This window comes from Arvicanthis niloticus, chromosome 16 (genome assembly GCF_011762505.2).
Source record: "Arvicanthis niloticus isolate mArvNil1 chromosome 16, mArvNil1.pat.X, whole genome shotgun sequence".
Taxonomy (NCBI): domain Eukaryota; kingdom Metazoa; phylum Chordata; class Mammalia; order Rodentia; family Muridae; genus Arvicanthis; species Arvicanthis niloticus.
In genome coordinates, this window is record NC_047673.1 from 49,105,414 (window position 1) to 49,119,047 (window position 13,634).

At 35.6% G+C, this 13,634-nt stretch overlaps 1 protein-coding gene and 1 pseudogene across 1 annotated transcript in view; one reads left to right on the forward strand and one right to left on the reverse strand.

Moving 5' to 3' along the window:
* Galntl6 (polypeptide N-acetylgalactosaminyltransferase like 6) overlaps positions 1–13,634 on the reverse strand; it is a 1,047,155-nt gene that overhangs the window by 911,423 nt on the left and 122,098 nt on the right. The gene's annotated exons all lie outside the window — the stretch shown is intronic.
* On the forward strand, positions 4,213–5,078 carry LOC117721885 (ribosome biogenesis protein NSA2 homolog pseudogene; annotated as a pseudogene).

Here is a 13,634-nt window from a genome sequence, read left to right on the forward strand (position 1 = left end):
TATACCAATATCTAGTGGTATTCCATTCAATAGCACATTGCATGTTATGATGGTACCATAGGATTATATTGTGTAGTTCTTTTATACATCTTTGATTTCCCAGTATACTCTAGTATGTTTGGACAACAAAACTACCTATCAACACATTTACCACAATGTGTCTTAAAACTTAGTAGGTATGTGATTGTATTTAAGTTACGTATTTTTAATAGCAAAAAATTTTCATAATTTTGTAGGCTAGGGCATAGAAAAACAAAGCAGTAGAACACTTGGAGTCTGGTAGCGAACTAATTCTGTAATGGGTTCATAGAAGGTATATATGTCTGAGGATGGAATATTAGCAGTAGACTACTTGCCTAGATTACGTGATGCATTGGATTGCATTTCCAGTGTATTAAAAATCATAGTTTTATGGCTCACATGGCAAAAGCAATATGACAGATGATTTCATCTGAGACAATTTTCAACTATTCTAACTCCTTATGGTAGGCTACTGGACTAAGATTTTATTTCCCCCCAAAACATAACATATGTATATCTTAGTAGGAGTTGGTATTTCACATAATAATATTAGTCTAACAAATATTCAGTCACTCACTATTGCAGGGAGACATAAGGTTACAAATACGACTATTAGGTGACACAGAGAGCAGAAGAGTGCATTGAATGTTCCAGATGCATCTAATTTAATCATGATTCTAGAAGAGACAGAAATAAGGCACCTAAATCAATGAGCAATACTGAAGCTACTATGTTACTCTTGTTTTTGCAAAGATGGAAACCGAGAAATAGACCATGAGTCCAACTGCAGGAGGCCCCTGGAACCTCAGAAAAACAGTGAAATTTATTCTTAATGAGTTTTTCTGAAAATCAGCACTCCTGGTGATATTATATTTTATTTCAGTTATAATTAATTTGTACTTTTCCATACATATGGCACTACAATTTTATATTGCTTTAGATAATGAAAAGCAGTATTGGTACTGAAAAAGTTAAAACTTTAACCACTATGTTAAAACCAAAATATAGAAGAAATGGCTGAGTAGATATAATGTTTCCTGTGGGAACACATGAGTCTGTGTTGTGACAATCACTACTCACTTAAACAGTGGCAGAGTGGCTAGCATATTTAACCTCATAAGTAAGAGTTAGAGCAGAGTCACAGACCTCACTACTTAGCCAGTTAGCCTGGTTCAGTGGGAGAGTCAGCAAGGAAAATATTATATATCCACCTCTGGCCTTTGAAAAAACACAGGCACAAATCTGCTCATAATGTACATATGTGCATATGCAGACAATACAGATGTTGAAAAGCACAGTGAATGACATTTAAAAAATGAAAAGGGCATCAGTTTTTATTCACAAAAAGAAAGACATAAACTTAAAAGAAGCAATGGGAGAGAAGGCATGTTTATATCCTGTGGAAGCTTTCCCTTCTCAGAGGAGAGGGGGAGAAAGGATCAGGGAGACGCTGTGTGAGGATATACTGGGGGAGGGGAGATGATATTGGGACATACAGAAAATAAAACAATTAATGAAAAAAGAAAAAATAAATGTGAAGGTCAAAAATGATCAAATAACTAAATAATCTTCATGTTTTCAAATTTTCCTGCTCTTGTAATGTACAATCTTCAGGTTGCTAGAAGAGACTTTAAACATAATAGGGATTTTTATTTCGTTATAAGATTTTATTTGATCTTTCTAAAGTTAATAAACCATTCTGAGTCATTATAGTGAAGTTGGTTCTTATTCAAAACCTGAGTGTCATCTAAAATCATCCATCCTGATCTTTCTTATGCCCTGCAACCATGGCAGGGTTTTTGTTTGTTTGCTTGTTTGTTTGTTTTTCAGTATTTTTAAATGTCTTTTTAATTATAATGACTACCACTGTAAATGGTAGAACTAATATGAATCCAAATATTTGGCATAAAATTCAAAATGGCTCCTTACCATTAAATTATGAACCTCCTTCCAGTAATTCGAATAAGATAAAGAGCATCAATCCGTTCTTACAAATGCCTATCTAAATCCTCTGTTATATTCAACACATTAGTAACATTTTTTTTTTTTTTTTTTTGCTAAATGATTAACAAAAGTAGCTGTCTTAACTTCTTGTGTCATAGCAATTGCAGAAGCAGTGGTGCTAGCAATTAATGTAATTAAAGCTGTTAGACCAGCAATGTGACTCTTCCTCTAATTTTCTGGTTTTCTCATTAGGATATGAGTATGAAGCTCTATGGTATTTACCGAATATGTACCATTTAACACATTGTTCTTAGAGCTATATGAGAAAGCAAGAGTGGGTGAGAGAGAGAGACAGACAGAGAGAGAGAGAGAGAGAGAGAGAGAGAGAGAGAGAGGATGAATGAATGAATGAATTTATGTCTTCTGGAGGAAGGATATGCACAAAGTCCCTGAAAAGAAAAAAAAATGCTGACACTGTGAGAGACTGTCCAATAAGCCTATAGTGCTACTTAGTCATCCTTTATCTTTCCCTCATTCATCGTCTGGGGTATTCAACTATTTTTCAGATTTTTTACTTAATAAGAATATGATCTAAATATCTGACACTTTGATATTTTGTTTTCATAAATATATACTCTGTATGAAAATATTCTGACTTCAGGTGATGAAGAACATAGTAGTGTTAAGGCAGCATGAAATATTGCCAAAATATAGTCCCATTTTTAATGGCATCACCAAGTAACCTAATTCTATTTGAAACAGCCTAGGTAACATAATATATTTTGCTAATAGTTGACATAACAAATATATCTACAACTTTTTAAAATTTTTCCTTTATCAACTGTAAGCACAAGGTATTTAGTAATAAAAGTTCATTATCAACAAATTGCTCCATCATTGTCTTGGTACTTACACCTAGAAACCATAGTTTTTATAGACCTTGACCTTGAAAATTAACATTTTATAAATTCATACTTCCACCACACCCAGTGAAAACTATAGGGCAGCACCAGCTGCCCTGAGCAGTCTGCTATCCCTGACACACCTCCATTGTCATGTTGTGTCTTCACCTACCATCATCAGACCTAATGATCTGAAATCATACAGCCCAAGGATACCCTCAGAGGACTGCCATACCAGGATCATGGAGGTTAGTCCCTGTCTCAATACATACAACAATAAGAACATCCAGGGACTAAAGTCATTTCAATGACTAAAGACCCTCGAAAGAACACAATCCACAAGAAAGAAAGAAAGAAAGAAAGAAAGAAAGAAAGAAAGAAAGAAAGAAAGAAAGAAAGAAAGAAAGAGAGAGAGGAAGAGAGGAAGAAAGAAAGAAAGAAAGAAAAAGAAAAGAAAAAGAAAAAGAAAAGAAAAAGAAAAAGAAAAAGAAAAAAGAAAAAGAAAAAGGAAAAGAAAAAGAAGAAGAAAAATGGTGTTATATGAAACCTTCAGAGCATAGCTACCCTACTACAGAAAGGTCTGGATATCCTAACATGTGCCCTTCCCCCAGCCTTGAGCAAGCCCAAGAGAACTTGCTTACTACAACAGACCAAGTGATAGGATCTAGATGGAGTTACCCACATTAGCTGCACAGAACACAGAAGCAGAACTGCCCCTGGGCTTGCCTTGAGACATCTCCGGGGATTATCCCATCTATCTCAGGCTGAAACCAGGAGGGGTTGTGGGTTGGGCCTTCCCCTTTAAATTGAGAGCTGAACATTAAAGCTTTGAGCCTTGATCAGAGAACTTTGTCTTGGCTTCATCTCTTCTAGCCCTCCGTCCCCCTTTTATTCCCAGCCCCCCTTTCAGGTGAACCCAGTTGACTTGTGGCCGCAGGCGGCTACACTAACACAGTGGAGCACAAGAAAATGACCTTAAATACAATCTCTTAAAAGTGATAAAGGCATGCATGGAAAGAAAGAGGAAATTAGTAAATCCTTTAAAGAAATACAAGAAACTACAGTCATATAGGTAGAGGTAGTTAAAGAAGAAACAAATTCCTTGAAGATATACAGAAAAATACAATTAAATATGCAAAGGAAATGAATAAAACTGTGCAAGACCTGAAAGTGGAAATAGAAACAGAAAAAAAAAAAAAAAAACAAATTGAGGGAATCCTAGGGATGGAAAACCTAGGGAAGAGAACAGGAACAGATGGAAGCATCATCTATAGAATACAAGTGATGGGAGCGAACCAGGCTCATGGGCCAGTGACACCTAGAAATTAAGAGGTTTTTGGAACACGGGAGGTCGCAGACGGCTGCTCAGCAGCTGTCATCATGCCACAAAATGAATATATTTAATTGCACCGCAAATGATATGGATATCGTTTGGACTACCATGAGAAAAAGAGAAAGAAAGAAGGTCGGGAGGCCCATGAACATTCAAAGAAGGAAAAAAAAAAAAAGATTGGCCTGAAGGCTAAGCTCTACCATAGGAGAAAATACAAATGAAAAAGACTATTAAGATGCATGAAAAGAGAAACACCAAGCAGAAGGATGATGAGAGGACTCCACAGGGAGCAGTACCTGCCTATCTGCTGGTCAGAGAGGGGCAGTCTAGAGCAAAAGTACTTTCCAACATGATAAAGCAGAAACGAAAAGAAAAGAAAAGGTGGGAAAATGGGAGGTCCTTCTACCCAAAGTTCGTGCCCAAGGAGAAACAGAAGTATTGAAAGTTATTCCAACAGGAAAAAGCAAAAAGAAGGCATGGAAGAGAATGGTTACTAAAGTCTGCTTTGTTGGTGATGGTTTTACAAGAAAACCCCCTAAATATGAAAGGTTCATTAGGCCAATGGGTCTGCAATTCAAACAGGCCCATGTCACACACCCTGGGCTGAACGAGACATTTTGCCTGCCTATAGTCGGTGTGAAAAAGAATCCATCATCCCCATTATATACAATCCTGGGTGTGATCACCAAAGGTACAGTTATTGAAGTGAATGTGAGCGAGTTGGGCCTTGTGACACAAGGAGGCAAGGTTATTTGGGGAAAATATGCCCAAGTTACCAACAATCCTGAAAACGATGGGTGCATAAATGCAGTCTTGCTGGTTTGACAGTGACATTATACAAGTCATTCCACTCACTATGGAAGACTACATGCTGTCAGGAAAACACCATCACTGTGACCTTTCTGAACTACCATGCAGCGTTACCCCATGTACAGTCATCAAGAAGTATTTATTAAGGTGTAAAGAAAAATAAAACACTGCCCTATTTTACAGGTAAAAAAAAAAGAAGAAAAAGAATAGAAGTGATGGAAAAGAGAATCTCAGGCCAAAAAAAAAAAAAAAAAAAAAAAATCAATAGAAGAAATTGATACACCAGTCAAAGAAAAGGTTAAGTCTGAAAAATCACAAAGAAAAAAATCCTGACATGAAACATCTAAGAATATGGGATAGCATAAAAGACCTAAGAACAATAGAAATAGCAAATTGTGAATTCTCGGCCCCAATGCCCAGAAATCACTCTCAACAAAATCATAGAAGAAAACTTTCCCAACCTAAAGAGATGCATATAGACATACAAGAAACTAACCAAATTAAATTATGTGGTATAGAGCTAAATAGAATTCTCAACAAAGGAATCTTTTTAAAAAATATGTTATCTATTTGGATTCCACACATTGCCCTCTCCCAGTACCCCTTCCCAAAGTTCCTCATCCCTTTCCTCTTCCCCCTTGCTTCTGAGAAGGTGCTTTTTCTTCCCCAATCCCCATCAGGCATTCCCTTTCCCTAAGGCCTCAAGTCTCTTGAGGATTAGGCACATCTTCTCCCACTGAGTCCAGACCAGGTAGTAGTCTTCTGCTATATATATACAAGGGGACTTGGACCAATTTGTGTATGCTGCCTAGTTGGTGGCTCAGTCTCTGGGTCCAGGTTAGTTGAGACTGTTGGTCTGCCTGTGAGGTGACAGTCAGCTTCAGTTTCAGCTTTGATCTTCCCCTAATTCAACCATCAGGGTCCCTGACTTCAGTCCAATGGTTGGCTGTAAGTATCTGCATCTGTCTCAGTCAGCTGCTTCAAGGCCAGTCGGAGAACAGCCATGCTAGACTCCTGTCTATAAGCACATCATAGCATCAGTAATAGAGTTAGGCCTTGTTGCTCACCTACCCTCTGACCATGAGACAGATCCCAAGTCGGCCCAGTCACTGGACCACCTTTCTTTCAGTCTCTTCTTCAACAAAATAATCTTAAGTGTCAGAGCAGCTCTTAAAGAAGTGTCACTAAGTGTATGACTAACCAGTAGAGACCAGGACTTTTTCAAATTTTTATATATGTCAAATTAAACTCCTGCTAAAAAAAACCCCAAGAATTCTTTTCCTGAACAATTATTCTACAAACTCACCTAGAATAGGCAATAACTGCCTTTTTAATTACTTATTTTATTTATTTACATTCCAAATAGTACTCCTCCCAATAACTAACTTTTCAAAAGTGAAACTATATAAAATAAACATTGTAAATCTTGTTGAAAGATCTGTAGTATATTAAATATACTATAAACTATTTAAAACAAAAGAGTGAAATATTCAGATAAATAATCTAAATAATTCTGTAATGCTAAAATGTGTACATTATAATGTAACAGATACAATAGCTGAATAAACACTTGTTAACAACAAAAAAATGTTCAAAGTCATTAGTCATCAAGGGAAATGCTAATCAAACAACTCTGAGATTTCATTTTACACTGGTAAGAATGACTAAGATGAAAAACTCAAATAATAGAACATGCTGGTGTGCATGTAGAACAAGGGTAATACTCTCCATTATTGGTGAGAGTGCAAACTTATACAGCCACTTTGGAAAGCAATCTAGCAATTTCTCAGAAAAATGGGAATAGTTCTAACTCACAACCAAGCTATACCATTCCTGATCATATAGCCAAAAGATGCCCCACTATACTACAGAGACAATTGCTCAACTATCCTCACAGCAGCTTTATTCATAATAAGCAAGAAACTGGAAATGACATAGACATCCCTCAGATGAAGAATGGATAGAAAAAATGTGGCACATCTGCATAATGGGATACCATTCAGTGGTTCAAAACTGAAACATGAATTTTGCAGGTAACCTAGTCCCAAAAGTACATGTATGAGATGTACTCACTTATAAATGGATATTAGTCATAAAATACAGGATAGTCCCACTATAATCCATTTACCTAAAAAGCTAAATAAGAAGGAGGACCCAAGTGAGGATGCTTGAATGTTATTTAGTCTGGGGGGTGATTATTAAAATAATGATAGGAGGCAAATTGATGGAGGGAACTGGGTGGGAGTGAGTGAGGATGGGGAGGAGAATGAGGTGTTCAGGATCAGGTATTGGGAGAGCCAGATGGGCATGAAAATGAATGGAAATCTGCAACTGGCATGGTTGGGGGCTTGAGGATATTCCAGAAATCTGGAATAGGGGAGGCACCCAAGAATCAATGGGGGTGAACTTAGCTGACACGCGTGACAGTGGGTATATAAAAGTTGAAGAGGTCACCTCCTGTAGCAAGGGAGAAATCCCTGTGGAATGATAAGGACACCAACTTACTCACAAAACTCTCTACCCAAAATTTATCTTTTCTACAAGAAATGCAGAGACAAGGGCTAGAGCAGAGACTGAAAGGATGGCCAACCAATAACCAGCTCAATTAGAGACCCATCCCATGTACAAGCTCCAGTCCCTAAAGCTATTAAGTTTGCAAACAGGAGCCTAGCATGACTGCCTCTATGAGGTTTTACCCAACAGCTGAATCAAATGAATGCATAGACCCACAGCCAAACATTGAATGTATTCTGAGGACTCTTATGGAAGAGTTGGGGGCCCAGAAGGTGATAGAAACTTCACAGTAAGACCAACAGAGTCAACTAACCTGGATCTTGGGGGATCTCAGACACTGAACTGCCAACCAAAGAACATACACAGGCTAGACATAGGCTTCCCCACACATATGTTGCAGATATGCAGCTTGATCTTCATATGGGTACCAAACACTGGATGGGAGGCTCTCTCTAAAGTTTTTGCCTGTGTTTCTAATATGTTCTTCTATCTGGCCTGCGTTGTCTGGCCTTAATGGCAGAGTATGTCCCTAGCCCTGCAGAGATTTTATATTCCAGAGTGGGAGAATACCCAGAAAGTGCTTCTACCCTATCAGAGCAGAAGGGAGTGGTGATGGGGGAGGGATCATGGGAAGAGAGAATAGGAGTGGCACAGAGATCTGGATATAAAGTGAATAAGTAAATTTTTTTAAAAAGAAAAAAAATATACTTCCAAGATTAAAATAACAGTTGTCAGTCAAGAAGCCAAACTGAAAGAAAAATTAAAGACTTGAAAAAAAACCCTAATTTTTTGTACTCTGTTTTTAATGTATTTTTAAAATTTATGTACTTCTCAAGAATATCTATGAACCATATCTATCTGTGTATGTCATGTTATAAATTTAGATTAAGAACAAGTCCTTCAATGGAAAGAAGAGTTTGTGAAGGGTGTATACACTAATAAAATACCAACATCAGCACCAATCCACTTAGAACCTTCATGAAAATGAATAGATGGATCAATACACATCAGCTTTAAACACTGATTTTATTTGTAACTTGGGAGTCCTGAAAAGTTTAATAATTCATAACAGTATTCACAGTGTTGCTGTTTCATGGGGAAGCTACCAAGACTTTCTTGTATCTAAAAAGCCTCTGAGGGTAAAAAGAAAGCAGATTCTAAACATGTCAAAATAGCTCCACAATATTTCTAATTGGATATTCAAATGCTTGAGTGAACACACCCGGGAGTCATCACTTATGAAAGCTTAACCGATTATATTACCTGCAACTGTTTCACTGGAGTCTTGCTATATGTTTTAGAATCTAAATAGTAACACACTTTGTGTCTGGAGAGTTGGTTGTAATGAGGAAGTTTTATGTTCTTTGAGCATTCTATTCAAATAAAGAGAAATTAAGCATCTTAAAAATATGTCATCATATGAGCAAGGAAGACCATTTAAGTCATCTTCTCAATGGGTCTTTTCAAATTTCTTTTGATTTTTTAATGCTGTTTTGCCACTAAAATTTTATTAATTATTATTGTATAAGAAGTTCTTGAAAGAGACTTTTCTGAAATCTTTTGGGAAAAGAAATTGTCACAGTAAAAAGCCAGAGACTTAATTGTTATCATTTTTTATTATACGTTTTCAGCAAACTAACTCTTGAACATTGTAAATTTCTGAATGGTCTTACATAAAACAAGTCAAAATTCTTCAATTTTATATTCTTAAAATTCATAATTCTTGAGTTTTTAGTGGAAAAAAATGAATCAAGAGTAGCTAAAAGTCTGAATAATTATTCATATTTTTTCTCACATATAAAAGGGAACATAAACAATCCTCCAATATTTTCAAGACAGATTAGAAATGTAGTTTCTGATTTATATTAAGTCAATAAATATATTTGCAGCCACTTAAGGTCACAGCTTTTGACCAAATTATAGGATTATAGAGATTCATATTTTCCCCTTAAGATCATCCTTTGAAATTACCTGGTCCAACATTTATTCCATGATTATAGAGATTCATATCGAAATTTACCTGAATATCACCAAGAAACCCTGTGTGTAAACTCAGTGAATATGTAAATTTTGAGGCCTAATGAATATCTCAGTCTTAAGATATCTAATGTATTTCAAATACTTAATATTTGTATTTGTATAAGAATCTCTAATTACAAAACATTTCATTTGAATTTGTTCCTTCTAATGATGTGAACCAAAGTTGACCATGATGTATATCAACAACAACTGATTTAAGTATTTCTTAATAGTTCACTTATTTGGTTGTCTGAAGAGATGGCTCCAAATTTCACACCACTTATATTATTCTAGAGGACCAGCCCTCAAGTCCTAGAATCCACAAGGTTTGTGTGTGTTGGGGGAGGGGATCATTTTTGAGACATGAGTTCGATGTGTAGGCCTGACTGTTCTGGAACACAGTCCATAGACCAGCCTGGCTTCAAACTCAAAAAGATCCACCTGCTTCTGGCTCCCAAGTGCTGGGATTATAGGCATGTGCCATTATTGCCCAGTAGCACAATTTGAGTCGTGTGTGTGTGTGTGTGTGTTGTGTGTGTGTGTGTGTGTGTGTGTGTGTTGTGTGTGTGTGTGTGTGTGTGTGTGTGTGTGTGTGTGTTTCTGGCCAGATATTCTGAATTTTTTTCTTAAATTATTTTCTTGTTTGAATGTAATTACTGTTGCCTTTATTAAGTCAAAAATGAACTATTTCCCCTTTGCAATAGCAAGTCCTATTTAGTTTCGTTTAGGTTATAATATATGATTATGTAACTTTGATAAGATTACTTTAGAATATATAGAGAAAATCAAATCCATTTAATCGGCTTGTATAAAGACTAGATACTTGTGTGACATTGGTGATTTAATCGTTATCAAAAATAATAAGAAGTAAACAAGCATATTCTGTTGATGTCAACAGTAACAAATCTTTACTAAACATAAAAGCCTATCTTTGGCAATACTATTTCTATAGAAATGCTAAGGAAATGAAAGTTTTTGTTCATGGATTTGCACTTCAATTACAACTCTGTCTCAGAAGTGGCTTTCTTCTGCTTCTTTTACTTTCTAAATTCTTTCTTCTGAGAAAGTATAAAGAACATAAAAGATTGGGAGCAAGAAGACATGTACATTAAGAAGAAATCAAGTAGAAGTCCATCTCAAAAATTTTTCAAGTCTTTGTCCAATTATATTTCCTTTGGGAACAAAAACTAAAAATTATTTGATGTAACATTTTTTTATCACAAGCCCTAAGTACAAGAGAAAGACACTGAGGCTACTTATCAATTACAATTGCTGGAAAAATATCTTATTAAGAGTTATTTTTTAATTTGTTTCCATCTCTATACAGGAGAATTTCCGTTAGCAGGAATTTTCAGATTCATATCTGAAGTGTTCCAGATTGTTAGACTTTAGGGTCCATACCTTGAGGTGATGTTTGGAAGAGCTGTGGGACCTTTAGGAGATGAAGACTAAAAATAATTAACCATGAAAGATAGTGTAGATATGAATAACCTTCATTATGCATATGAACAATTTGCAGTTCAAAGAACTTTGTATACCACTTACCAGTAACGAAGCTTTTGCATTAAATAAATATTGAATTTCTCATCAGTTTCACTTGGTTGTTTGCTCAGAGGTCAAATCTTAAAAGAATTGGGTTTCAGACTTATGGGTAACTCTGCTATAGAATTCCAAAGTTATCCAAGGCCAAATGTTAAAAATATTTTTCTAGTTATCTACCACACTGGACCCTTGTGACCACTGATAAACTCATCTGATTATGAAGCCTATGGAAGACAGAAATTCTGTGATGCTTGCATACAAAAAATTTCTTACTGACACAATTGCTTTCACATAGCCTCTTACACACTAGCATAAAAACTAGAACAAGAACTACTAGCCGAACAACAAAACTGGAGGAATACAAATAATCTTATCAAATGTCATACAGGTTGCCATTTATATCTTTCAACAAAAAAGATAGCTTTCATATTTTTTATTACTAATAAGATACAGACTATTTCTGTAGATTAGTCTCGTCTTTAAGATGTGGTATCTTTCCTTCCATGTTCTCCAATTGTACACATGTATCAAAATGCTTTACTGCTATAATGTTTTGTAGATAATAAAATTATTATACTAATACATTATTATGCTACCAATAAATAAAATGATACCTGAAACATTAAAATATTCTCTGAAAAACTCCAAGCATGTTATGTTGGATATATATGCTTAAGCTTCCTATATCCCACTTCATTAAACTTGTTAATAGATTCCTCCATTCTTTCCCTCTCCCCCCTCCCCCATGTCAGGTTTATAGCTTCCTTTTAGATAAATGCTTACTGAATACTGCCTATGTAACAGAGACATATTTTCCACTAGGCACTTTTAAGAACTCATAATAACACCACACACTGATCATCATGAAGTTTTCCTGAGAATTGTCTCCAGTGAAAAAGTTCAGTCAGCTTGAAGCAAGAATGTCAATGAATTCTTTATATAGTGAAGAACCATAAAAGTAGATAGGGAGGCTGTTGAATCAGGATCTTTTCTTAAAGGTAGAAAAACCTGCCACGCTACAACTGAAGTACCCTGGTCTTCAGAAGGATAAATGAAATAAAGAACTTCCTCAAAGTAGCTATGGAGTGGCCAACTGTGGAGCAGATATAGTTGGCATTTACTCAAAAATAAAAGCATAAAGGATACTTGGCTTTAAAGTGCTCCCTACTGTCAAAAATATGAAAGGCTTTCCCTGTATATATCTGGCATCTTATAGAAAATTGAAACTCACACTGCATAAGTGGGAAAAGATCATACTTCAGGAGAAAATTCTTGGGGTGGATGCTGACTTTTTGCAAAGCTAATTGCCTCTGGTATCCTACATGAAAGAATGATGATCAGATAGTATTTGTGGGTTAACAAGACAGGATATCTGTAAGGCTGATATTTCTACAATGATTTCATGCAATGAAGCATCAAGCTTCTTTCCTGACTATATGTTGAACAGGTTTGCTCCATGTGGTCTCACAAACATGTACTGTGTTGGCCAAAGCAAGAAGGGCAACTGATGACTGAAATCTCCAAAATAAATCCATCTACATGTAAACTTATTATCTCATAGCTGTTTCAGAAACTGAAAGTTGACTAAAACCCTAGGTTTATAGACAGAAAAAAACATAGATTATATCTTTTCTTATAATGAATTGAATGTAGATACAAATAAATATTAAGATAATGTATCTTAATATAACTAATGAAATATGGGCTAAGTCAAAGATCTTTGACTATCCTAAAATCTTAATTTTAATTACTCTTGTATTTCTAATTTTTCTTGGATTGACCTCTATTTTTAAAAAGTTTGTTTACCTAAAATAGTGAGTTTTACATTGAGAGACATTATTCTTTTATGATAATATACTATTTTTTAAGATTTTTCTTATACAAATAAAATCTGTTTGATCAAGATCAGAACCACTTCCCATTCCTATCTTCTTATTTCTCCCATATCTTGCTACTTGCACTTCCAGCCTAATATATTTATTTTTTAAAAGCTCACAGAGTCCACTTAGTTCTGCCATTGCAGTCAAAGGAACAGGACAATCTACTGAAGTAACATCTCAAGGGCTGCATCCCTGAAGAAAACTAAGTCTCCCTTCCCAGCAACCATCAATTACTAGTAGATCCTCAGATAGGAATTGGCATTCAGTGAAATATACTAACAAACACTGCTTTACATGCATACAAGGGCAGAAAATAGATAAATGTTTTATAAGTGAGTCAGACAAGGATTTAGCTCCCAATCCAAAATTCTGATTTTCACCTTTGACTTTTAAGAATTTCAAGAACTCTCACTAGACAAGAGTGAAATTTTGTCTGAGACTAGTAAGGTCATAGACATTAGAAAAGATTCTGTGACTGGCACTTTGCTGGACCAGCACAATTCTTTAAAATGTTCTAAATCTTAGCCTTGTACCCACAGAGAAATATAGTTCCAATTCATCAAAGAAGCTTCTTTTTACCACAAGTGGAGACCATCACTGAAAGCCACAATTGAACATAGTGCAAAGATTAACACATCTGGAGATCCAAGCATCAAGTTAAACATATAT